The sequence below is a fragment of the Euphorbia lathyris genome, chromosome 1 (genome assembly GCF_963576675.1).
Source record: "Euphorbia lathyris chromosome 1, ddEupLath1.1, whole genome shotgun sequence".
Taxonomy (NCBI): domain Eukaryota; kingdom Viridiplantae; phylum Streptophyta; class Magnoliopsida; order Malpighiales; family Euphorbiaceae; genus Euphorbia; species Euphorbia lathyris.
Window position 1 is genome coordinate 128,703,964 of NC_088910.1, and position 25,325 is coordinate 128,729,288.

A 25,325-nucleotide genomic window follows, 5' to 3' on the forward strand; every position below is an offset into this window, starting at 1 on the left:
TCCAATCTTCAAGTAATTTCAAGTAAAATACAGAACCTCAACAAATCAGAAACTTACTCTGAGATATGAACATGCAGGCAAGTAAATGTCCAATTTGAATATCAAAGCAGAAACAGCTTGCCCATTCACCAGAAACCTCCTTTAGATCTGAAGGAATAAAAAACCTCATTCAGATAAGTCTTGCAAACGGACGCTTATTCGACAATCAGAAACCTCCTTTGGATCTGAACGTGCAGGGAAGAAAGTTTGTAGATCTAATTTAAAAACCTATCTTCCTCATCAGACAGTTTGCAGATTATTTATTTTCCATGGATAATTAAAACCAAGATTAGGGAGGGATAATATTGTGGGAAAATTCCACGATGGATACTCCAATCTTCAAGTAATTTCAAGTAAAATACAGAACCTGCACAAATCAGAAACTTACTCTGAGATATGAACATGCATGCAAGTAAATGTCCAATTTGAATATCAAACAATCCCTAGATAGACCCCCGTTTAGCTAACAAATTGAGTAGGCCCTGTAGAGGCATCTGTTTATGGAGGAGCAGCCCCAGAAAGGGCCGATCGTGGACGTGAATATAGATGATCCCGATCTCCATGATAACATGGAAGTGAAAGCTCCACTCTAAGTTTTTTGTGAAAGATCCGATGCATCCGCAGAAGATCAATAGTCGGCAGGCGTTGGTAGTTGGTAAGCGTAGAGGGGGGTGGAATACCCAGCTGCTGCTTAGGCCTTCTTTCGCTTCGCTTATCCATACTAGAAAAGAAAGGCTTTGCATACAAATAGGAAAGATAAAGTCTGATCATGACCTCCTCTTTTATCTTCCCTTTGATAATAACAAAAGATTTTAATTTCTTCTATTATCTGTTATCTTATCGTATATAAGGAAGAGGTCTGTCTTTCTTAAATCGAGTAAGATAGTTGCAAAAACAGCTTGCTCATTCACCAGAAACCTCCTTTAGATCTGAAGGAATAAAAAACCTCATTCAGATACCTCTTGCAAACGGACGCTTCTTCGACAAATCAGAAACCTCCTTTGGATCTGAACATGCAGAGAAGAAAGTTTGTAGATCTAATTTAAAAACCTATCTTCCTCATCAGACAGTTTGCAGATTCTTGATTTTCCATGGATAATTAAAACCAAGATTAGGGAGGGATAACATTTTGGGAAAATTCCACGATGGATACTCCAATATTCAAGTAATTTCAAGTAAAATACAGAACCTGAACAAATCAGAAACTTACTCTAAGATATGAACAAGCACACAAGTAAATGTCCAATTTGAATATCAAAGCAGAAACAGCTTGCTCATTCACCAGAAACCTCCTTTAGATCTGAAGGAATCAAAAACCTCATTCAGATACCTCTTGCAAACGGACGCTTCTTCGACAAATCAGAAGCCTCCTTTGGATCTGAACATGAAGGGAAGAATGTTTGTAGATCTAATTTAAAAACCTATCTTCCTCATCAGACAGTTTGCAGATTATTGATTTTCCATGGATAATTAAAACCAAGATTAGGGAGGGATAACATTGTGGGAAAACTCCACGATGGATACTCCAATCTTCAAGTAATTTCAAGTAAAATACAGAACCTGAACAAATCAGAAACTTACTCTGAGATATGAACATGCAGGCAAGTAAATGTCCAATTTGAATATCAAAGCAGAAACAGCTTGCTCATTCACAAGAAACCTCATTTAGATCTGAAGGAATCAAAAACCTCATTCAGATACCTCTTGCAAACGGACGCTTCTTCGACAAATCAGAAACATCCTTTGGATCTGAACATGCTGGGAAGAAAGTTTGTAGATCTAATTTAAAAACCTATCTTCCTCATCAGACAGTTTGCAGATTATTTATTTTCCATGGATAATTAAAACCAAGATTAGGGAGGGATAATATTGTGGGAAAATTCCACGATGTATACTCCAATCTTCAAGTAATTTCAAGTAAAATACAGAACCTGCACAAATCAGAAACTTACTCTGAGATATGAACATGCATGCAAGTAAATGTCCAATTTGAATATCAAAGCAAAAACAGCTTGCTCATTCACCAGAAACCTCCTTTAGATCTGAAGGAATAAAAAACCTCATTCAGATACCTCTTGCAAACGGATGCTTCTTCGACAAATCAGAAACCTCCTTTGGATCTGAACATGCAGGGAAGAAAGTTTGTAGATCTAATTTAAAAACCTATCTTCCTCATCAGACAGTTTGCAGATTATTTATTTTCCATTTATAATTAAAACCAAGATTAGGGAGGGATAACATTGTGGGAAAAGTCCACGATGGTTACTCCAATCTTCAAGTAATTTCAAGTAAAATACAGAACCTCAACAAATCAGAAACTTACTCTGAGATATGAACATGCAGGCAAGTAAATGTCCAATTTGAATATCAAAGCAGAAACAGCTTGCCCATTCACCAGAAACCTCCTTTAGATCTGAAGGAATAAAAAACCTCATTCAGATAAGTCTTGCAAACGGACGCTTATTCGACAATCAGAAACCTCCTTTGGATCTGAACGTGCAGGGAAGAAAGTTTGTAGATCTAATTTAAAAACCTATCTTCCTCATCAGACAGTTTGCAGATTATTTATTTTCCATTTATAATTAAAACCAAGATTAGGGAGGGATAACATTGTGGGAAAATTCCACGATGGTTACTCCAATCTTCAAGTAATTTCAAGTAAAATACAGAACCTCAACAAATCAGAAACTTACTCTGAGATATGAACATGCAGGCAAGTAAATGTCCAATTTGAATATCAAAGCAGAAACAGCTTGCTCATTCACCAGAAACCTCCTTTAGATCTGAAGGAATAAAAAACCTCATTTAGATACCTCTTGCAAATGGACGCTTCTTCGACAAATCAGAAACCTCTTTTGGATCTGAACATGCAGAGAAGAAAGTTTGTAGATCTAATTTAAAAATCTATCTTCCTCATCAGACAGTTTGCAGATTCTTGATTTTCCATGGATAATTAAAACCAAGATTAGGGAGGGATAACATTGTGGGAAAATTCCACGATGTATTACTCCAATGTTCAAGTAATTTCAAGTAAAATACAGAACCTGAACAAATCAGAAACTTACTCTGAGATATGAACATGCAGGCAAGTAAATGTCCAATTTGAATATCAAAGCAGAAACAGCTTGCTCATTCACAAGAAACCTCATTTAGATCTGAAGGAATCAAAAACCTCATTCAGATACCTCTTGCAAACGGACGCTTCTTCGACAAATCAGAAACATCCTTTGGATCTGAACATGCTGGGAAGAAAGTTTGTAGATCTAATTTAAAAACCTATCTTCCTCATCAGACAGTTTGCAGATTATTTATTTTGCATGGATAATTAAAACCAAGATTAGGGAGGGATAATATTGTGGGAAAATTCCACGATGGATACTCCAATCTTCAAGTAATTTCAAGTAAAATACAGAACCTGCACAAATCAGAAACTTACTCTGAGATATGAACATGCATGCAAGTAAATGTCCAATTTGAATATCAAAGCAAAAACAGCTTGCTCATTCACCAGAAACCTCCTTTAGATCTGAAGGAATAAAAAACCTCATTCAGATACCTCTTGCAAACGGACGCTTCTTCGACAAATCAGAAACCTCCTTTGGATCTGAACATGCAGAGAAGAAAGTTTGTAGATCTAATTTAAAAACCTATCTTCCTCATCAGACAGTTTGCAGATTCTTGATTTTCCATGGATAATTAAAACCAAGATTAGGGAGGGATAACATTTTGGGAAAATTCCACGATGGATACTCCAATCTTCAAGTAATTTCAAGTAAAATACAGAACCTGAAGAAATCAGAAACTTACTCTAAGATATGAACATGCACACAAGTAAATGTCCAATTTGAATATCAAAGCAGAAACAGCTTGCTCATTCACCAGAAACCTCCTTTAGATCTGAAGGAATCAAAAACCTCATTCAGATACCTCTTGCAAACAGACGCTTCTTCGACAAATCAGAAGCCTCCTTTGGATCTGAACATGAAGGGAAGAATGTTTGTAGATCTAATTTAAAAACTTATCTTCCTCATCAGACAGTTTGCAGATTATTGATTTTCCATTGATAATTAAAACCAAGATTAGGGAGGGATAACATTGTGGGAAAACTCCACGATGGATACTCCAATCTTCAAGTAATTTCAAGTAAAATACAGAACCTGAACAAATCAGAAACTTACTCTGAGATATGAACATGCACGCAAGTAAATGTCCAATTTGAATATCAAACCAGAAACAACTTGCTCATTCACCAGAAACCTCCTTTAGATCTGAAGGAATCAAAAACCTCATTCAGATACCTCTTGCAAACGGACGCTTCTTCGACAAATCAGAAGCCTCCTTTGGATCTGAACATGAAGGGAAGAATGTTTGTAGATCTAATTTAAAAACCTATCTTCCTCATCAGACAGTTTGCAGATTATTGATTTTCCATGGATAATTAAAACCAAGATTAGGGAGGGATAACATTGTGGGAAAACTCCACGATGGATACTCCAATCTTCAAGTAATTTCAAGTAAAATACAGAACCTGAACAAATCAGAAACTTACTCTGAGATATGAACATGCAGGCAAGTAAATGTCCAATTTGAATATCAAAGCAGAAACAGCTTGCTCATTCACCAGAAACCTCCTTTAGATCTGAAGGAATCAAAAACCTCATTCAGATACCTCTTGCAAACAGATGCTTCTTCGACAAATCAGAAACCTCCTTTGGATCTGAACATGCAGGGAAGAAAGTTTGTAGATCTAATTTAAAAACCTATCTTCCTCATCAGACAGTTTGCAGATTATTTATTTTCCATTTATAATTAAAACCAAGATTAGGGAGGGATAACATTGTGGGAAAATTCCACGATGGTTACTCCAATCTTCAAGTAATTTCAAGTAAAATACAGAACCTCAACAAATCAGAAACTTACTCTGAGATATGAACATGCAGGCAAGTAAATGTCCAATTTGAATATCAAAGCAGAAACAGCTTGCCCATTCACCAGAAACCTCCTTTAGATCTGAAGGAATAAAAAACCTCATTCAGATAAGTCTTGCAAACGGACGCTTATTCGACAATCAGAAACCTCCTTTGGATCTGAACGTGCAGGGAAGAAAGTTTGTAGATCTAATTTAAAAACCTATCTTCCTCATCAGACAGTTTGCAGATTATTTATTTTCCATTTATAATTAAAACCAAGATTAGGGAGGGATAACATTGTGGGAAAATTCCACGATGGTTACTCCAATCTTCAAGTAATTTCAAGTAAAATACAGAACCTCAACAAATCAGAAACTTACTCTGAGATATGAATATGCAGGCAAGTAAATGTCCAATTTGAATATCAAAGCAGAAACAGCTTGCTCATTCACCAGAAACCTCCTTGAGATCTGAAGGAATAAAAAACCTCATTTAGATACCTCTTGCAAATGGACGCTTCTTCGACAAATCAGAAACCTCCTTTGGATCTGAACATGCAGAGAAGAAAGTTTGTAGATCTAATTTAAAAACCTATCTTCCTCATCAGACAGTTTGCAGATTCTTGATTTTCCATGGATAATTAAAACCAAGATTAGGGAGGGATAACATTGTGGGAAAATTCCACGATGTATTACTCCAATGTTCAAGTAATTTCAAGTAAAATACAGAACCTGAACAAATCAGAAACTTACTCTGAGATATGAACATGCAGGCAAGTAAATGTCCAATTTGAATATCAAAGCAGAAACAGCTTGCTCATTCACAAGAAACCTCATTTAGATCTGAAGGAATCAAAAACCTCATTCAGATACCTCTTGCAAACGGACGCTTCTTCGACAAATCAGAAACATCCTTTGGATCTGAACATGCTGGGAAGAAAGTTTGTAGATCTAATTTAAAAACCTATCTTCCTCATCAGACAGTTTGCAAATTATTTATTTTCCATGGATAATTAAAACCAAGATTAGGGAGGGATAATATTGTGGGAAAATTCCACGATGGATACTCCAATCTTCAAGTAATTTCAAGTAAAATACAGAACCTGCACAAATCAGAAACTTACTCTGAGATATGAACATGCATGCAAGTAAATGTCCAATTTGAATATCAAAGCAAAAACAGCTTGCTCATTCACCAGAAACCTCCTTTAGATCTGAAGGAATAAAAAACCTCATTCAGATACCTCTTGCAAACGGACGCTTCTTCGACAAATCAGAAACCTCCTTTGGATCTGAACATGCAGAGAAGAAAGTTTGTAGATCTAATTTAAAAACCTATCTTCCTCATCAGACAGTTTGCAGATTCTTGATTTTCCATGGATAATTAAAACCAAGATTAGGGAGGGATAACATTTTGGGAAAATTCCACGATGGATACTCCAATCTTCAAGTAATTTCAAGTAAAATACAGAACCTGAACAAATCAGAAACTTACTCTAAGATATGAACATGCACACAAGTAAATGTCCAATTTGAATATCAAAGCAGAAACAGCTTGCTCATTCACCAGAAACCTCCTTTAGATCTGAAGGAATCAAAAACCTCATTCAGATACCTCTTGCAAACGGACGCTTCTTCGACAAATCAGAAGCCTCCTTTGGATCTGAACATGAAGGGAAGAATGTTTGTAGATCTAATTTAAAAACCTATCTTCCTCATCACACAGTTTGCAGATTATTGATTTTCCATGGATAATTAAAACCAAGATTAGGGAGGGATAACATTGTGGGAAAACTCCACGATGGATACTCCAATCTTCAAGTAATTTCAAGTAAAATACAGAACCTGAACAAATCAGAAACTTACTCTGAGATATGAACATGCACGCAAGTAAATGTCCAATTTGAATATCAAACCAGAAACAACTTGCTCATTCACCAGAAACCTCCTTTAGATCTGAAGGAATCAAAAACCTCATTCAGATACCTCTTGCAAACGGACGCTTCTTCGACAAATCAGAAGCCTCCTTTGGATCTGAACATGAAGGGAAGAATGTTTGTAGATCTAATTTAAAAACCTATCTTCCTCATCAGACAGTTTGCAGATTATTGATTTTCCATGAATAATTAAAACCAAGATTAGGGAGGGATAACATTGTGGGAAAACTCCACGATTAATACTCCAATCTTCAAATAATTTCAAGTAAAATACAGAACCTGAACAAATCAGAAACTTACTCTGAGATATGAACATGCAGGCAAGTAAATGTCCAATTTGAATATCAAAGCAGAAACAGCTTGCTCATTCACAAGAAACCTCATTTAGATCTGAAGGAATCAAAAACCTCATTCAGATACCTCTTGCAAACGGACGCTTCTTCGACAAATCAGAAACATCCTTTGGATCTGAACATGCTGGGAAGAAAGTTTGTAGATCTAATTTAAAAACCTATCTTCCTCATCAGACAGTTTGCAGATTATTTATTTTCCATGGATAATTAAAACCAAGATTAGGGAGGGATAATATTGTGGGAAAATTCCACGATGGATACTCCAATCTTCAAGTAATTTCAGGTAAAATACAGAACCTGCACAAATCAGAAACTTACTCTGAGATATGAACATGCATGCAAGTAAATGTCCAATTTGAATATCAAAGCAAAAACAGCTTGCTCATTCACCAGAAACCTCCTTTAGATCTGAAGGAATAAAAAACCTCATTCAGATACCTCTTGCAAACGGACGCTTCTTCGACAAATCAGAAACCTCCTTTGGATCTGAACATGCAGAGAAGAAAGTTTGTAGATCTAATTTAAAAACCTATCTTCCTCATCAGACAGTTTGCAGATTCTTGATTTTCCATGGATAATTAAAACCAAGATTAGGGAGGGATAACATTTTGGGAAAATTCCACGATGGATACTCCAATCTTCAAGTAATTTCAAGTAAAATACAGAACCTGAACAAATCAGAAACTTACTCTAAGATATGAACATGCACACAAGTAAATGTCCAATTTGAATATCAAAGCAGAAACAGCTTGCTCATTCACCAGAAACCTCCTTTAGATCTGAAGGAATCAAAAACCTCATTCAGATACCTCTTGCAAACGGACGCTTCTTCGACAAATCAGAAGCCTCCTTTGGATCTGAACATGAAGGGAAGAATGTTTGTAGATCTAATTTAAAAACCTATCTTCCTCATCACACAGTTTGCAGATTATTGATTTTCCATGGATAATTAAAACCAAGATTAGGGAGGGATAACATTGTGGGAAAACTCCACGATGGATACTCCAATCTTCAAGTAATTTCAAGTAAAATACAGAACCTGAACAAATCAGAAACTTACTCTGAGATATGAACATGCACGCAAGTAAATGTCCAATTTGAATATCAAACCAGAAACAACTTGCTCATTCACCAGAAACCTCCTTTAGATCTGAAGGAATCAAAAACCTCATTCAGATACCTCTTGCAAACGGACGCTTCTTCGACAAATCAGAAGCCTCCTTTGGATCTGAACATGAAGGGAAGAATGTTTGTTGATCTAATTTAAAAACCTATCTTCCTCATCAGACAGTTTGCAGATTATTGATTTTCCATGAATAATTAAAACCAAGATTAGGGAGGGATAACATTGTGGGAAAACTCCACGATTGATACTCCAATCTTCAAGTAATTTCAAGTAAAATACAGAACCTGAACAAATCAGAAACTTACTCTGAGATATGAACATGCAGGCAAGTAAATGTCCAATTTGAATATCAAAGCAGAAACAGCTTGCTCATTCACCAGAAACCTCCTTTAGATCTGAAGGAATCAAAAACCTCATTCAGATACCTCTTGCAAACAGATGCTTCTTCGACAAATCAGAAACCTCCTTTGGATCTGAACATGCAGGGAAGAAAGTTTGTAGATCTAATTTAAAAACCTATCTTCCTCATCAGACAGTTTGCAGATTATTTATTTTCCATTTATAATTAAAACCAAGATTAGGGAGGGATAACATTGTGGGAAAATTCCACGATGGTTACTCCAATCTTCAAGTAATTTCAAGTAAAATACAGAACCTCAACAAATCAGAAACTTACTCTGAGATATGAACATGCAGGCAAGTAAATGTCCAATTTGAATATCAAAGCAGAAACAGCTTGCCCATTCACCAGAAACCTCCTTTAGATCTGAAGGAATAAAAAACCTCATTCAGATAAGTCTTGCAAACGGACGCTTATTCGACAATCAGAAACCTCCTTTGGATCTGAACGTGCAGGGAAGAAAGTTTGTAGATCTAATTTAAAAACCTATCTTCCTCATCAGACAGTTTGCAGATTCTTGATTTTCCATGGATAATTAAAACCAAGATTAGGGAGGGATAACATTGTGGGAAAATTCCACGATAGATACTCCAATCTTCAAGTAATTTCAAGTAAAATACAGAACCTGAACAAATCAGAAACTTACTCTGAGATATGAACATGCAGGCAAGTAAATGTCCAATTTGAATATCAAAGCAGAAACAGCTTGCTCATTCACAAGAAACCTCATTTAGATCTGAAGGAATCAAAAACCTCATTCAGATACTTCTTGCAAACGGACGCTTCTTCGACAAATTAGAAACCTCCTTTGGATCTGAACATGCAGGGAAGAAAGTTTGTAGATGTAATTTAAAAACCTATCTTCCTCATCAGACAGTTTGCAGATTATTGATTTTCCATGGATAATTAAAACCAAGATTAGGGAGGGATAACATTGTGGGAAAATTCCACGATGGATACTCCAATCTTCAAGTAATTTCAAGTAAAATACAGAACCTGAACAAATCAGAAACTTACTCTAAGATATGAACATGCACACAAGTAAATGTCCAATTTGAATATCAAAGCAGAAACAGCTTGCTCATTCACCAGAAACCTCCTTTAGATCTGAAGGAATCAAAAACCTCATTCAGATACCTCTTGCAAACGGACGCTTCTTCGACAAATCAGAAGCCTCCTTTGGATCTGAACATGAAGGGAAGAATGTTTGTAGATCTAATTTAAAAACCTATCTTCCTCATCAGACAGTTTGCAGATTATTGATTTTCCATGGATAATTAAAACCAAGATTAGGGAGGGATAACATTGTGGGAAAACTCCACGATGGATACTCCAATCTTCAAGTAATTTCAAGTAAAATACAGAACCTGAACAAATCAGAAACTTACTCTGAGATATGAACATGCAGGCAAGTAAATGTCCAATTTGAATATCAAAGCAGAAACAGCTTGCTCATTCACCAGAAACCTCCTTTAGATCTGAAGGAATCAAAAACCTCATTCAGATACCTCTTGCAAACAGACGCTTCTTCGACAAATCAGAAGCCTCCTTTGGATCTGAACATGAAGGGAAGAATGTTTGTAGATCTAATTTAAAAACCTATCTTCCTCATCAGACAGTTTGCAGATTATTGATTTTCCATGGATAATTAAAACCAAGATTAGGGAGGGATAACATTGTGGGAAAACTCCACGATGGATACTCCAATCTTCAAGTAATTTCAAGTAAAATACAGAACCTGAACAAATCAGAAACTTACTCTGAGATATGAACATGCAGGCAAGTAAATGTCCAATTTGAATATCAAAGCAGAAACAGCTTGCTCATTCACCAGAAACCTCCTTTAGATCTGAAGGAATCAAAAACCTCATTCAGATACCTCTTGCAAACAGATGCTTCTTCGACAAATCAGAAACCTCCTTTGGATCTGAACATGCAGGGAAGAAAGTTTGTAGATCTAATTTAAAAACCTATCTTCCTCATCAGACAGTTTGCAGATTATTGATTTTCCATGAATAATTAAAACCAAGATTAGGGAGGGATAACATTGTGGGAAAACTCCACGATTGATACTCCAATCTTCAAGTAATTTCAAGTAAAATACAGAACCTGAACAAATCAGAAACTTACTCTGAGATATGAACATGCAGGCAAGTAAATGTCCAATTTGAATATCAAAGCAGAAACAGCTTGCTCATTCACCAGAAACCTCCTTTAGATCTGAAGGAATCAAAAACCTCATTCAGATACCTCTTGCAAACAGATGCTTCTTCGACAAATCAGAAACCTCCTTTGGATCTGAACATGCAGGGAAGAAAGTTTGTAGATCTAATTTAAAAACCTATCTTCCTCATCAGACAGTTTGCAGATTATTTATTTTCCATTTATAATTAAAACCAAGATTAGGGAGGGATAACATTGTGGGAAAATTCCACGATGGTTACTCCAATCTTCAAGTAATTTCAAGTAAAATACAGAACCTCAACAAATCAGAAACTTACTCTGAGATATGAACATGCAGGCAAGTAAATGTCCAATTTGAATATCAAAGCAGAAACAGCTTGCCCATTCACCAGAAACCTCCTTTAGATCTGAAGGAATAAAAAACCTCATTCAGATAAGTCTTGCAAACGGACGCTTATTCGACAATCAGAAACCTCCTTTGGATCTGAACGTGCAGGGAAGAAAGTTTGTAGATCTAATTTAAAAACCTATCTTCCTCATCAGACAGTTTGCAGATTCTTGATTTTCCATGGATAATTAAAACCAAGATTAGGGAGGGATAACATTGTGGGAAAATTCCACGATAGATACTCCAATCTTCAAGTAATTTCAAGTAAAATACAGAACCTGAACAAATCAGAAACTTACTCTGAGATATGAACATGCAGGCAAGTAAATGTCCAATTTGAATATCAAAGCAGAAACAGCTTGCTCATTCACAAGAAACCTCATTTAGATCTGAAGGAATCAAAAACCTCATTCAGATACTTCTTGCAAACGGACGCTTCTTCGACAAATTAGAAACCTCCTTTGGATCTGAACATGCAGGGAAGAAAGTTTGTAGATGTAATTTAAAAACCTATCTTCCTCATCAGACAGTTTGCAGATTATTGATTTTCCATGGATAATTAAAACCAAGATTAGGGAGGGATAACATTGTGGGAAAATTCCACGATGGATACTCCAATCTTCAAGTAATTTCAAGTAAAATACAGAACCTGAACAAATCAGAAACTTACTCTAAGATATGAACATGCACACAAGTAAATGTCCAATTTGAATATCAAAGCAGAAACAGCTTGCTCATTCACCAGAAACCTCCTTTAGATCTGAAGGAATCAAAAACCTCATTCAGATACCTCTTGCAAACGGACGCTTCTTCGACAAATCAGAAGCCTCCTTTGGATCTGAACATGAAGGGAAGAATGTTTGTAGATCTAATTTAAAAACCTATCTTCCTCATCAGACAGTTTGCAGATTATTGATTTTCCATGGATAATTAAAACCAAGATTAGGGAGGGATAACATTGTGGGAAAACTCCACGATGGATACTCCAATCTTCAAGTAATTTCAAGTAAAATACAGAACCTGAACAAATCAGAAACTTACTCTGAGATATGAACATGCAGGCAAGTAAATGTCCAATTTGAATATCAAAGCAGAAACAGCTTGCTCATTCACCAGAAACCTCCTTTAGATCTGAAGGAATCAAAAACCTCATTCAGATACCTCTTGCAAACAGACGCTTCTTCGACAAATCAGAAGCCTCCTTTGGATCTGAACATGAAGGGAAGAATGTTTGTAGATCTAATTTAAAAACCTATCTTCCTCATCAGACAGTTTGCAGATTATTGATTTTCCATGGATAATTAAAACCAAGATTAGGGAGGGATAACATTGTGGGAAAACTCCACGATGGATACTCCAATCTTCAAGTAATTTCAAGTAAAATACAGAACCTGAACAAATCAGAAACTTACTCTGAGATATGAACATGCAGGCAAGTAAATGTCCAATTTGAATATCAAAGCAGAAACAGCTTGCTCATTCACCAGAAACCTCCTTTAGATCTGAAGGAATCAAAAACCTCATTCAGATACCTCTTGCAAACAGATGCTTCTTCGACAAATCAGAAACCTCCTTTGGATCTGAACATGCAGGGAAGAAAGTTTGTAGATCTAATTTAAAAACCTATCTTCCTCATCAGACAGTTTGCAGATTATTGATTTTCCATGAATAATTAAAACCAAGATTAGGGAGGGATAACATTGTGGGAAAACTCCACGATTGATACTCCAATCTTCAAGTAATTTCAAGTAAAATACAGAACCTGAACAAATCAGAAACTTACTCTGAGATATGAACATGCAGGCAAGTAAATGTCAAATTTGAATATCAAAGCAGAAACAGCTTGCTCATTCACCAGAAACCTCCTTTAGATCTGAAGGAATCAAAAACCTCATTCAGATACCTCTTGCAAACAGATGCTTCTTCGACAAATCAGAAACCTCCTTTGGATCTGAACATGCAGGGAAGAAAGTTTGTAGATCTAATTTAAAAACCTATCTTCCTCATCAGACAGTTTGCAGATTATTTATTTTCCATTTATAATTAAAACCAAGATTAGGGAGGGATAACATTGTGGGAAAATTCCACGATGGTTACTCCAATCTTCAAGTAATTTCAAGTAAAATAAAGAACCTCAACAAATCAGAAACTTACTCTGAGATATGAACATGCAGGCAAGTAAATGTCCAATTTGAATATCAAAGCAGAAACAGCTTGCCCATTCACCAGAAACCTCCTTTAGATCTGAAGGAATAAAAAACCTCATTCAGATAAGTCTTGCAAACGGACGCTTATTCGACAATCAGAAACCTCCTTTGGATCTGAACGTGCAGGGAAGAAAGTTTGTAGATCTAATTTAAAAACCTATCTTCCTCATCAGACAGTTTGCAGATTCTTGATTTTCCATGGATAATTAAAACCAAGATTAGGGAGGGATAACATTGTGGGAAAATTCCACGATGTATTACTCCAATGTTCAAGTAATTTCAAGTAAAATACAGAACCTGAACAAATCAGAAACTTACTCTGAGATATGAACATGCAGGCAAGTAAATGTCCAATTTGAATATCAAAGCAGAAACAGCTTGCTCATTCACAAGAAACCTCATTTAGATCTGAAGGAATCAAAAACCTCATTCAGATACCTCTTGCAAACGGACGCTTCTTCGACAAATCAGAAACATCCTTTGGATCTGAACATGCTGGGAAGAAAGTTTGTAGATCTAATTTAAAAACCTATCTTCCTCATCAGACAGTTTGCAGATTATTTATTTTCCATGGATAATTAAAACCAAGATTAGGGAGGGATAATATTGTGGGAAAATTCCACGATGGATACTCCAATCTTCAAGTAATTTCAAGTAAAATACAGAACCTGCACAAATCAGAAACTTACTCTGAGATATGAACATGCATGCAAGTAAATGTACAATTTGAATATCAAAGCAAAAACAGCTTGCTCATTCACCAGAAACCTCCTTTAGATCTGAAGGAATAAAAAACCTCATTCAGATACCTCTTGCAAACGGACGCTTCTTCGACAAATCAGAAACCTCCTTTGGATCTGAACATGCAGAGAAGAAAGTTTGTAGATCTAATTTAAAAACCTATCTTCCTCATCAGACAGTTTGCAGATTCTTGATTTTCCATGGATAATTAAAACCAAGATTAGGGAGGGATAACATTTTGGGAAAATTCCACGATGGATACTCCAATCTTCAAGTAATTTCAAGTAAAATACAGAACCTGAACAAATTAGAAACTTACTCTAAGATATGAACATGCACACAAGTAAATGTCCAATTTGAATATCAAAGCAGAAACAGCTTGCTCATTCACCAGAAACCTCCTTTAGATCTGAAGGAATCAAAAACCTCATTCAGATACCTCTTGCAAACGGACGCTTCTTCGACAAATCAGAAGCCTCCTTTGGATCTGAACATGAAGGGAAGAATGTTTGTAGATCTAATTTAAAAACCTATCTTCCTCATCAGACAGTTTGCAGATTATTGATTTTCCATGGATAATTAAAACCAAGATTAGGGAGGGATAACATTGTGGGAAAACTCCACGATGGATACTCCAATCTTCAAGTAATTTCAAGTAAAATACAGAACCTGAACAAATCAGAAACTTACTCTGAGATATGAACATGCAGGCAAGTAAATGTCCAATTTGAATATCAAAGCAGAAACAGCTTGCTCATTCACCAGAAACCTCCTTTAGATCTGAAGGAATCAAAAACCTCATTCAGATACCTCTTGCAAACAGACGCTTCTTCGACAAATCAGAAGCCTCCTTTGGATCTGAACATGAAGGGAAGAATGTTTGTAGATCTAATTTAAAAACCTATCTTCCTCATCAGACAGTTTGCAGATTATTGATTTTCCATGGATAATTAAAACCAAGATTAGGGAGGGATAACATTGTGGGAAAACTCCACGATGGATACTCCAATCTTCAAGTAATTTCAAGTAAAATACAGAACCTGAACAAATCAGAAACTTACTCTGAGATATGAACATGCAGGCAAGTAAATGTCCAATTTGAATATCAAAGCAGAAACAGCTTGCTCATTCACCAGAAACCTCCTTTAGATCTGAAGGAATCAAAAACCTCATTCAGATACCTCTTGCAAACAGATGCTTCTTCGACAAATCAGAAACCTCCTTTGGATCTGAACATGCAGGGAAGAAAGTTTGTAGATCTAATTTAAAAACCTATCTTCCTCATCAGACAGTTTGCAGATTATTGATTTTCCATGAATAATTAAAACCAAGATTAGGGAGGGATAACATTGTGGGAAAACTCCACGATTGATACTCCAATCTTCAAGTAATTTCAAGTAAAATACAGAACCTGAACAAATCAGAAACTTACTCTGAGATATGAACATGCAGGCAAGTAAATGTCAAATTTGAATATCAAAGCAGAAACAGCTTGCTCATTCACCAGAAACCTCCTTTAGATCTGAAGGAATCAAAAACCTCATTCAGATACCTCTTGCAAACAGATGCTTCTTCGACAAATCAGAAACCTCCTTTGGATCTGAACATGCAGGGAAGAAAGTTTGTAGATCTAATTTAAAAACCTATCTTCCTCATCAGACAGTTTGCAGATTATTTATTTTCCATTTATAATTAAAACCAAGATTAGGGAGGGATAACATTGTGGGAAAATTCCACGATGGTTACTCCAATCTTCAAGTAATTTCAAGTAAAATACAGAACCTCAACAAATCAGAAACTTACTCTGAGATATGAACATGCAGGCAAGTAAATGTCCAATTTGAATATCAAAGCAGAAACAGCTTGCCCATTCACCAGAAACCTCCTTTAGATCTGAAGGAATAAAAAACCTCATTCAGATAAGTCTTGCAAACGGACGCTTATTCGACAATCAGAAACCTCCTTTGGATCTGAACGTGCAGGGAAGAAAGTTTGTAGATCTAATTTAAAAACCTATCTTCCTCATCAGACAGTTTGCAGATTCTTGATTTTCCATGGATAATTAAAACCAAGATTAGGGAGGGATAACATTGTGGGAAAATTCCACGATGTATTACTCCAATGTTCAAGTAATTTCAAGTAAAATACAGAACCTGAACAAATCAGAAACTTACTCTGAGATATGAACATGCAGGCAAGTAAATGTCCAATTTGAATATCAAAGCAGAAACAGCTTGCTCATTCACAAGAAACCTCATTTAGATCTGAAGGAATCAAAAACCTCATTCAGATACCTCTTGCAAACGGACGCTTCTTCGACAAATCAGAAACATCCTTTGGATCTGAACATGCTGGGAAGAAAGTTTGTAGATCTAATTTAAAAACCTATCTTCCTCATCAGACAGTTTGCAGATTATTTATTTTCCATGGATAATTAAAACCAAGATTAGGGAGGGATAATATTGTGGGAAAATTCCACGATGGATACTCCAATCTTCAAGTAATTTCAAGTAAAATACAGAACCTGCACAAATCAGAAACTTACTCTGAGATATGAACATGCATGCAAGTAAATGTCCAATTTGAATATCAAAGCAAAAACAGCTTGCTCATTCACCAGAAACCTCCTTTAGATCTGAAGGAATAAAAAACCTCATTCAGATACCTCTTGCAAACGGACGCTTCTTCGACAAATCAGAAACCTCCTTTGGATCTGAACATGCAGAGAAGAAAGTTTGTAGATCTAATTTAAAAACCTATCTTCCTCATCAGACAGTTTGCAGATTCTTGATTTTCCATGGATAATTAAAACCAAGATTAGGGAGGGATAACATTTTGGGAAAATTCCACGATGGATACTCCAATCTTCAAGTAATTTCAAGTAAAATACAGAACCTGAACAAATCAGAAACTTACTCTAAGATATGAACATGCACACAAGTAAATGTCCAATTTGAATATCAAAGCAGAAACAGCTTGCTCATTCACCAGAAACCTCCTTTAGATCTGAAGGAATCAAAAACCTCATTCAGATACCTCTTGCAAACGGACGCTTCTTCGACAAATCAGAAGCCTCCTTTGGATCTGAACATGAAGGGAAGAATGTTTGTAGATCTAATTTAAAAACCTATCTTCCTCATCAGACAGTTTGCAGATTATTGATTTTCCATGGATAATTAAAACCAAGATTAGGGAGGGATAACATTGTGGGAAAACTCCACGATGGATACTCCAATCTTCAAGTAATTTCAAGTAAAATACAGAACCTGAACAAATCAGAAACTTACTCTGAGATATGAACATGCACGCAAGTAAATGTCCAATTTGAATATCAAACCAGAAACAACTTGCTCATTCACCAGAAACCTCCTTTAGATCTGAAGGAATCAAAAACCTCATTCAGATATCTCTTGCAAACGGACGCTTCTTCGACAAATCAGAAGCCTCCTTTGGATCTGAACATGAAGGGAAGAATGTTTGTAGATCTAATTTAAAAACCTATCTTCCTCATCAGACAGTTTGCAGATTATTGATTTTCCATGGATAATTAAAACCAAGATTAGGGAGGGATAACATTGTGGGAAAACTCCACGATGGATACTCCAATCTTCAAGTAATTTCAAGTAAAATACAGAACCTGAACAAATCAGAAACTTACTCTGAGATATGAACATGCAGGCAAGTAAATGTCCAATTTGAATATCAAAGCAGAAACAGCTTGCTCATTCACCAGAAACCTCCTTTAGATCTGAAGGAATCAAAAACCTCATTCAGATACCTCTTGCAAACAGATGCTTCTTCGACAAATCAGAAACCTCCTTTGGATCTGAACATGCAGGGAAGAAAGTTTGTAGATCTAATTTAAAAACCTATCTTCCTCATCAGACAGTTTGCAGATTATTTATTTTCCATTTATAATTAAAACCAAGATTAGGGAGGGATAACATTGTGGGAAAATTCCACGATGGTTACTCCAATCTTCAAGTAATTTCAAGTAAAATACAGAACCTCAACAAATCAGAAACTTACTCTGAGATATGAACATGCAGGCAAGTAAATGTCCAATTTGAATATCAAAGCAGAAACAGCTTGCCCATTCACCAGAAACCTCCTTTAGATCTGAAGGAATAAAAAACCTCATTCAGATAAGTCTTGCAAACGGACGCTTATTCGACAATCAGAAACCTCCTTTGGATCTGAACGTGCAGGGAAGAAAGTTTGTAGATCTAATTTAAAAACCTATCTTCCTCATCAGACAGTTTGCAGATTCTTGATTTTCCATGGATAATTAAAACCAAGATTAGGGAGGGATAACATTGTGGGAAAATTCCACGATAGATACTCCAATCTTCAAGTAATTTCAAGTAAAATACAGAACCTGAACAAATCAGAAACTTACTCTGAGATATGAACATGCAGGCAAGTAAATGTCCAATTTGAATATCAAAGCAGAAACAGCTTGCTCATTCACAAGAAACCTCATTTAGATCTGAAGGAATCAAAAACCTCATTCAGATACTTCTTGCAAACGGACGCTTCTTCGACAAATCAGAAACCTCTTTTGGATCTGAACATGCAGGGAAGAAAGTTTGTAGATGTAATTTAAAAACCTATCTTCCTCATCAGACAGTTTGCAGATTATTGATTTTCCATGGATAATTAAAACCAAGATTAGGGAGGGATAACATTGTGGGAAAATTCCACGATGGATACTCCAATCTTCAAGTAATTTCAAGTAAAATACAGAACCTGAACAAATCAGAAACTTACTCTGAGATATGAACATGCAGGCAAGTAAATGTCCAATTTGAATATCAAAGCAGAAACAACTTGCTCATTCACCAGAAACCTCCTTTAGATCTGAAGGAATCAAAAACCTCATTCAGATACCTCTTGCAAACGGATGCTTCTTCGACAAATCAGAAACCTCCTTTGGATCTGAACATGCAGGGAAGAAAGTTTGTAGATCTAATTTAAAAACCTATCTTCCTCATCAGACAGTTTGCAGATTATTTATTTTCCATTTATAATTAAAACCAAGATTAGGGAGGGATAACATTGTGGGAAAATTCCACGATGGATACTCCAATCTTCAAGTAATTTCAAGTAAAATACAGAACCTGAACAAATCAGAAACTTACTCTGAGATATGAACATGCAGGCAAGTAAATGTCCAATTTGAATATCAAAGCAGAAACAACTTGCTCATTCACCAGAAATCTCCTTTAGATCTGAAGGAATCAAAAACCTCAATCAGATACCTCTTGCAAACGGACGCTTCTTCGATAAATCAGAAACCTCTTTTGGATCTGAACATGCAGAGAAGAAAGTTTGTAGATCTAATTTAAAAACATATCTTCCTCATTAGACATTTTGCAGATTCTTGATTTTCCATGGATAATTAAAACCAAGATTAAGGAGGGATAACATTGTGGGAAAATTCCACGATGGATACTCCAATCTTCAAGTAATTTCCAGTAAAATACAAAACCTGAACAAATCAGAAACTTACTCTGAGATATGAACATGCAGGCAAGTAAATGTCCAATTTGAATATCAAAGCAGAAACAGCTTGCTCATTCACAAGAAACCTCATTTAGATCTGAAGGAATCAAAAACCTCATTCAGATACCTCTTGCAAACGGACGCTTCTTCGACAAATGAGAAACCTCCTTTGGATCTGAACATGCAGGGAAGAAAGTTTGTAGATCTAATTTAAAAACCTATCTTCCTCATCAGACAGTTTGCAGATTATTTATTTTCCATGGATAATTAAAAGCAAGATTAGGGAGGGATAACATTGTGGGAAAATTCCACGATGGATACTCCAATCTTCAAGTAATTTCAAGTAAAATACAGAACCTGAACAAATCAGAAACTTACTCTGAGATATGAACATGCAGGCAAGTAAATGTCCAATTTGAATATCAAAGCAGAAACAACTTGCTCATTCACCAGAAATCTCCTTTAGATCTGAAGGAATCAAAAACCTCAGTCAGATACCTCTTGCAAACGGACGCTTCTTCGATAAATCAGAAACCTCTTTTGGATCTGAACATGTAGGGAAGAAAGTTTGTAGATCTAATTTAAAAACATATCTTCCTCATTAGACATTTTGCAGATTCTTGATTTTCCATGGATAATTAAAACCAAGATTAAGAAGGGATAACATTGTGGGAAAATTCCACGATGGATACTCCAATCTTCAAGTAATTTCCAGTAAAATACAAAACCTGAACAAATCAGAAACTTACTCTGAGATATGAACATGCAGGCAAGTAAATGTCCAATTTGAATATCAAAGCAGAAACAGCTTGCTCATTCACAAGAAACCTCATTTAGATCTGAAGGAATCAAAAACCTCATTCAGATACCTCTTGCAAACGGACGCTTCTTCGACAAATTAGAAACCTCCTTTGGATCTGAACATGCAGGGAAGAAAGTTTGTAGATCTAATTTAAAAACCTATCTTCCTCATCAGACAGTTTGCAGATTATTTATTTTCCATTGATAATTAAAAGCAAGATTAGGGAGGGATAACATTGTGGGAAAATTCCACGATGGATACTCCAATTTTCTAGTAATTTCAAGTAAAATACAGAACCTGAACAAATCAAAAACTTACTCTGAGATATGAACATGCAGGCAAGTAAATGTCCAATTTGAATATCAAAGCAGAAACAACTTGCTCATTCACCAGAAACCTCCTTTAGATCTGAAGGAATCAAAAACCTCATTCAGATACCTCTTTAAAACGGACGCTTCTTCGACAAATCAGAAGCCTCCTTTGGATCTGAACATGCAGGGAAGAAAGTTTGTAGATCTAATTTAAAAATCTATCTTCCTCATCAGACAGTTTGCAGATTATTCATTTTCCATAGATAATTAAAACCAAGATTAGGGAGGGATAACATTGTGGGAAAACTCCACGATGGATACTCCAATCTTCAAGTAATTTCAAGTAAAATACAGAACCTGAACAAATCAGAAACTTACTCTGAGATATGAATATGCAGGCAAGTAAATGTCCAATTTGAATATCAAAGCAGAAACAACTTGCTCATTCACCAGAAACCTCCTTTAGATCTGAAGGAATAAAAAACCTCATTCAGATACCTCTTGCAAACGGATGCTTCTTCGACAAATCAGAAACCTCCTTTGGATCTGAACATGCAGGGAAGAAAGTTTGTAGATCTAATTTAAAAACCTATCTTCCTCATCAGACAGTTTGCAGATTATTTATTTTCCATTTATAATTAAAACCAAGATTAGGGAGGGATAACATTGTGGGAAAATTCCACGATGGATACTCCAATCTTCAAGTAATTTCAAGTAAAATACAGAACCTGAACAAATCAGAAACTTACTCTGAGATATGAACATGCAGGCAAGTAAATGTCCAATTTGAATATCAAAGCAGAAACAACTTGCTCATTCACCAGAAATCTCCTTTAGATCTGAAGGAATCAAAAACCTCAATCAGATACCTCTTGCAAACGGACGCTTCTTCGATAAATCAGAAACCTCTTTTGGATCTGAACATGCAGAGAAGAAAGTTTGTAGATCTAATTTAAAAACATATCTTCCTCATTAGACATTTTGCAGATTCTTGATTTTCCATGGATAATTAAAACCAAGATTAAGGAGGGATAACATTGTGGGAAAATTCCACGATGGATACTCCAATCTTCAAGTAATTTCCAGTAAAATACAAAACCTGAACAAATCAGAAACTTACTCTGAGATATGAACATGCAGGCAAGTAAATGTCCAATTTGAATATCAAAGCAGAAACAACTTGCTCATTCACCAGAAATCTCCTTTAGATCTGAAGGAATCAAAAACCTCAGTCAGATACCTCTTGCAAACGGACGCTTCTTCGATAAATCAGAAACCTCTTTTGGATCTGAACATGTAGGGAAGAAAGTTTGTAGATCTAATTTAAAAACATATCTTCCTCATTAGACATTTTGCAGATTCTTGATTTTCCATGGATAATTAAAACCAAGATTAAGAAGGGATAACATTGTGGGAAAATTCCACGATGGATACTCCAATCTTCAAGTAATTTCCAGTAAAATACAAAACCTGAACAAATCAGAAACTTACTCTGAGATATGAACATGCAGGCAAGTAAATGTCCAATTTGAATATCAAAGCAGAAACAGCTTGCTCATTCACAAGAAACCTCATTTAGATCTGAAGGAATCAAAAACCTCATTCAGATACCTCTTGCAAACGGACGCTTCTTCGACAAATTAGAAACCTCCTTTGGATCTGAACATGCAGGGAAGAAAGTTTGTAGATCTAATTTAAAAACCTATCTTCCTCATCAGACAGTTTGCAGATTATTTATTTTCCATTGATAATTAAAAGCAAGATTAGGGAGGGATAACATTGTGGGAAAATTCCACGATGGATACTCCAATTTTCTAGTAATTTCAAGTAAAATACAGAACCTGAACAAATCAAAAACTTACTCTGAGATATGAACATGCAGGCAAGTAAATGTCCAATTTGAATATCAAAGCAGAAACAACTTGCTCATTCACCAGAAACCTCCTTTAGATCTGAAGGAATCAAAAACCTCATTCAGATACCTCTTTAAAACGGACGCTTCTTCGACAAATCAGAAGCCTCCTTTGGATCTGAACATGCAGGGAAGAAAGTTTGTAGATCTAATTTAAAAATCTATCTTCCTCATCAGACAGTTTGCAGATTATTCATTTTCCATAGATAATTAAAACCAAGATTAGGGAGGGATAACATTGTGGGAAAACTCCACGATGGATACTCCAATCTTCAAGTAATTTCAAGTAAAATACAGAACCTGAACAAATCAGAAACTTACTCTGAGATATGAACATGCAGGCAAGTAAATGTCCAATTTGAATATCAAAGCAGAAACAACTTGCTCATTCACCAGAAACCTCCTTTAGATCTGAAGGAATCAAAAACCTCATTCAGATACCTCTTGCAAACGGATGCTTCTTCGACAAATCAGAAACCTCATTTGGATCTGAACATGCAGGGAAGAAAGTTTGTAGATCTAATTTAAAAACCTATCTTCCTCATCAGACAGTTTGCAGATTATTTATTTTCCATTTATAATTAAAACCAAGATTAGGGAGGGATAACATTGTGGGAAAATTCCACGATGGATACTCCAATCTTCAAGTAATTTCAAGTAAAATACAGAACCTGAACAAATCAGAAACTTACTCTGAGATATGAACATGCAGGCAAGTAAATGTCCAATTTGAATATCAAAGCAGAAACAACTTGCTCATTCACCAGAAATCTCCTTTAGATCTGAAGGAATCAAAAACCTCAATCAGATACCTCTTGCAAACGGACGCTTCTTCGATAAATCAGAAACCTCTTTTGGATCTGAACATGCAGAGAAGAAAGTTTGTAGATCTAATTTAAAAACATATCTTCCTCATTAGACATTTTGCAGATTCTTGATTTTCCATGGATAATTAAAACCAAGATTAAGGAGGGATAACATTGTGGGAAAATTCCACGATGGATACTCCAATCTTCAAGTAATTTCCAGTAAAATACAAAACCTGAACAAATCAGAAACTTACTCTGAGATATGAACATGCAGGCAAGTAAATGTCCAATTTGAATATCAAAGCAGAAACAGCTTGCTCATTCACAAGAAACCTCATTTAGATCTGAAGGAATCAAAAACCTCATTCAGATACCTCTTGCAAACGGACGCTTCTTCGACAAATGAGAAACCTCCTTTGGATCTGAACATGCAGGGAAGAAAGTTTGTAGATCTAATTTAAAAACCTATCTTCCTCATCAGACAGTTTGCAGATTATTTATTTTCCATGGATAATTAAAAGCAAGATTAGGGAGGGATAACATTGTGGGAAAATTCCACGATGGATACTCCTATCTTCAAGTAATTTCAAGTAAAATACAAAACCTGAACAAATCAGAAACTTACTCTGAGATATGAACATGCAGGCAAGTAAATGTCCAATTTGAATATCAAAGCAGAAATAACTTGCTCATTCACCATAAACCTCCTTTAGATCTGAAGTAATCAAAAACCTCATTCAGATACCTCTTGCAAACGGAAGCTTCTTCGACAAATCAGAAACATCCTTTGGATCTGAACATGCTGGGAAGAAAGTTTGTAGATCTAATTTAAAAACCTATCTTCCTCATCAGACAGTTTGCAGATTATTGATTTTCCATGGATAATTAAAACCAAGATTAGGGAGGGATAACATTGTGGGAAAACTCCACGATGGATACTCCAATCTTCAAGTAATTTCAAGTAAAATACAGAACCTGAACAAATCAGAAACTTACTCTGAGATATGAACATGCACGCAAGTAAATGTCCAATTTGAATATCAAAGCAGAAACAGCTTGCTCATTCACAAGAAACCTCATTTAGATCTGAAGGAATCAAAAACCTCATTCAGATACCTCTTGCAAACGGATGCTTCTTCGACAAATCAGAAACCACCTTTGGATCTGAACATGCAGGGAAGAAAGTTTGTAGATGTAATTTAAAAACCTATCTTCCTCATCAGACAGTTTGCAGATTATTGATTTTCCATGGATAATTAAAACCAAGATTAGGGAGGGATGACATTGTGGGAAAATTCCACGATGGATACTCCAATCTTCAAGTAATTTCAAGTAAAATACAGAACCTGAAAAAATCATAAACTTACTCTGAGATATGAACATGCAGGCAAGTAAATGTCCAATTTGAATATCAAAGCAGAAACAACTTGCTCATTCACCAGAAACCTCCTTTAGATCTGAAGGAATCAAAAACCTCATTCAGATACCTCTTGCAAACGGATGCTTCTTCGACAAATCAGAAACCTCCTTTGGATCTGAACATGCAGGGAAGAAAGTTTGTAGATCTAATTTAAAAACCTATCTTCCTCATCAGACAGTTTGCAGATTATTTATTTTCCATTTATAATTAAAACCAAGATTAGGGAGGGATAACATTGTGGGAAAATTCCACGATGGATACTCCAATCTTCAAGTAATTTCA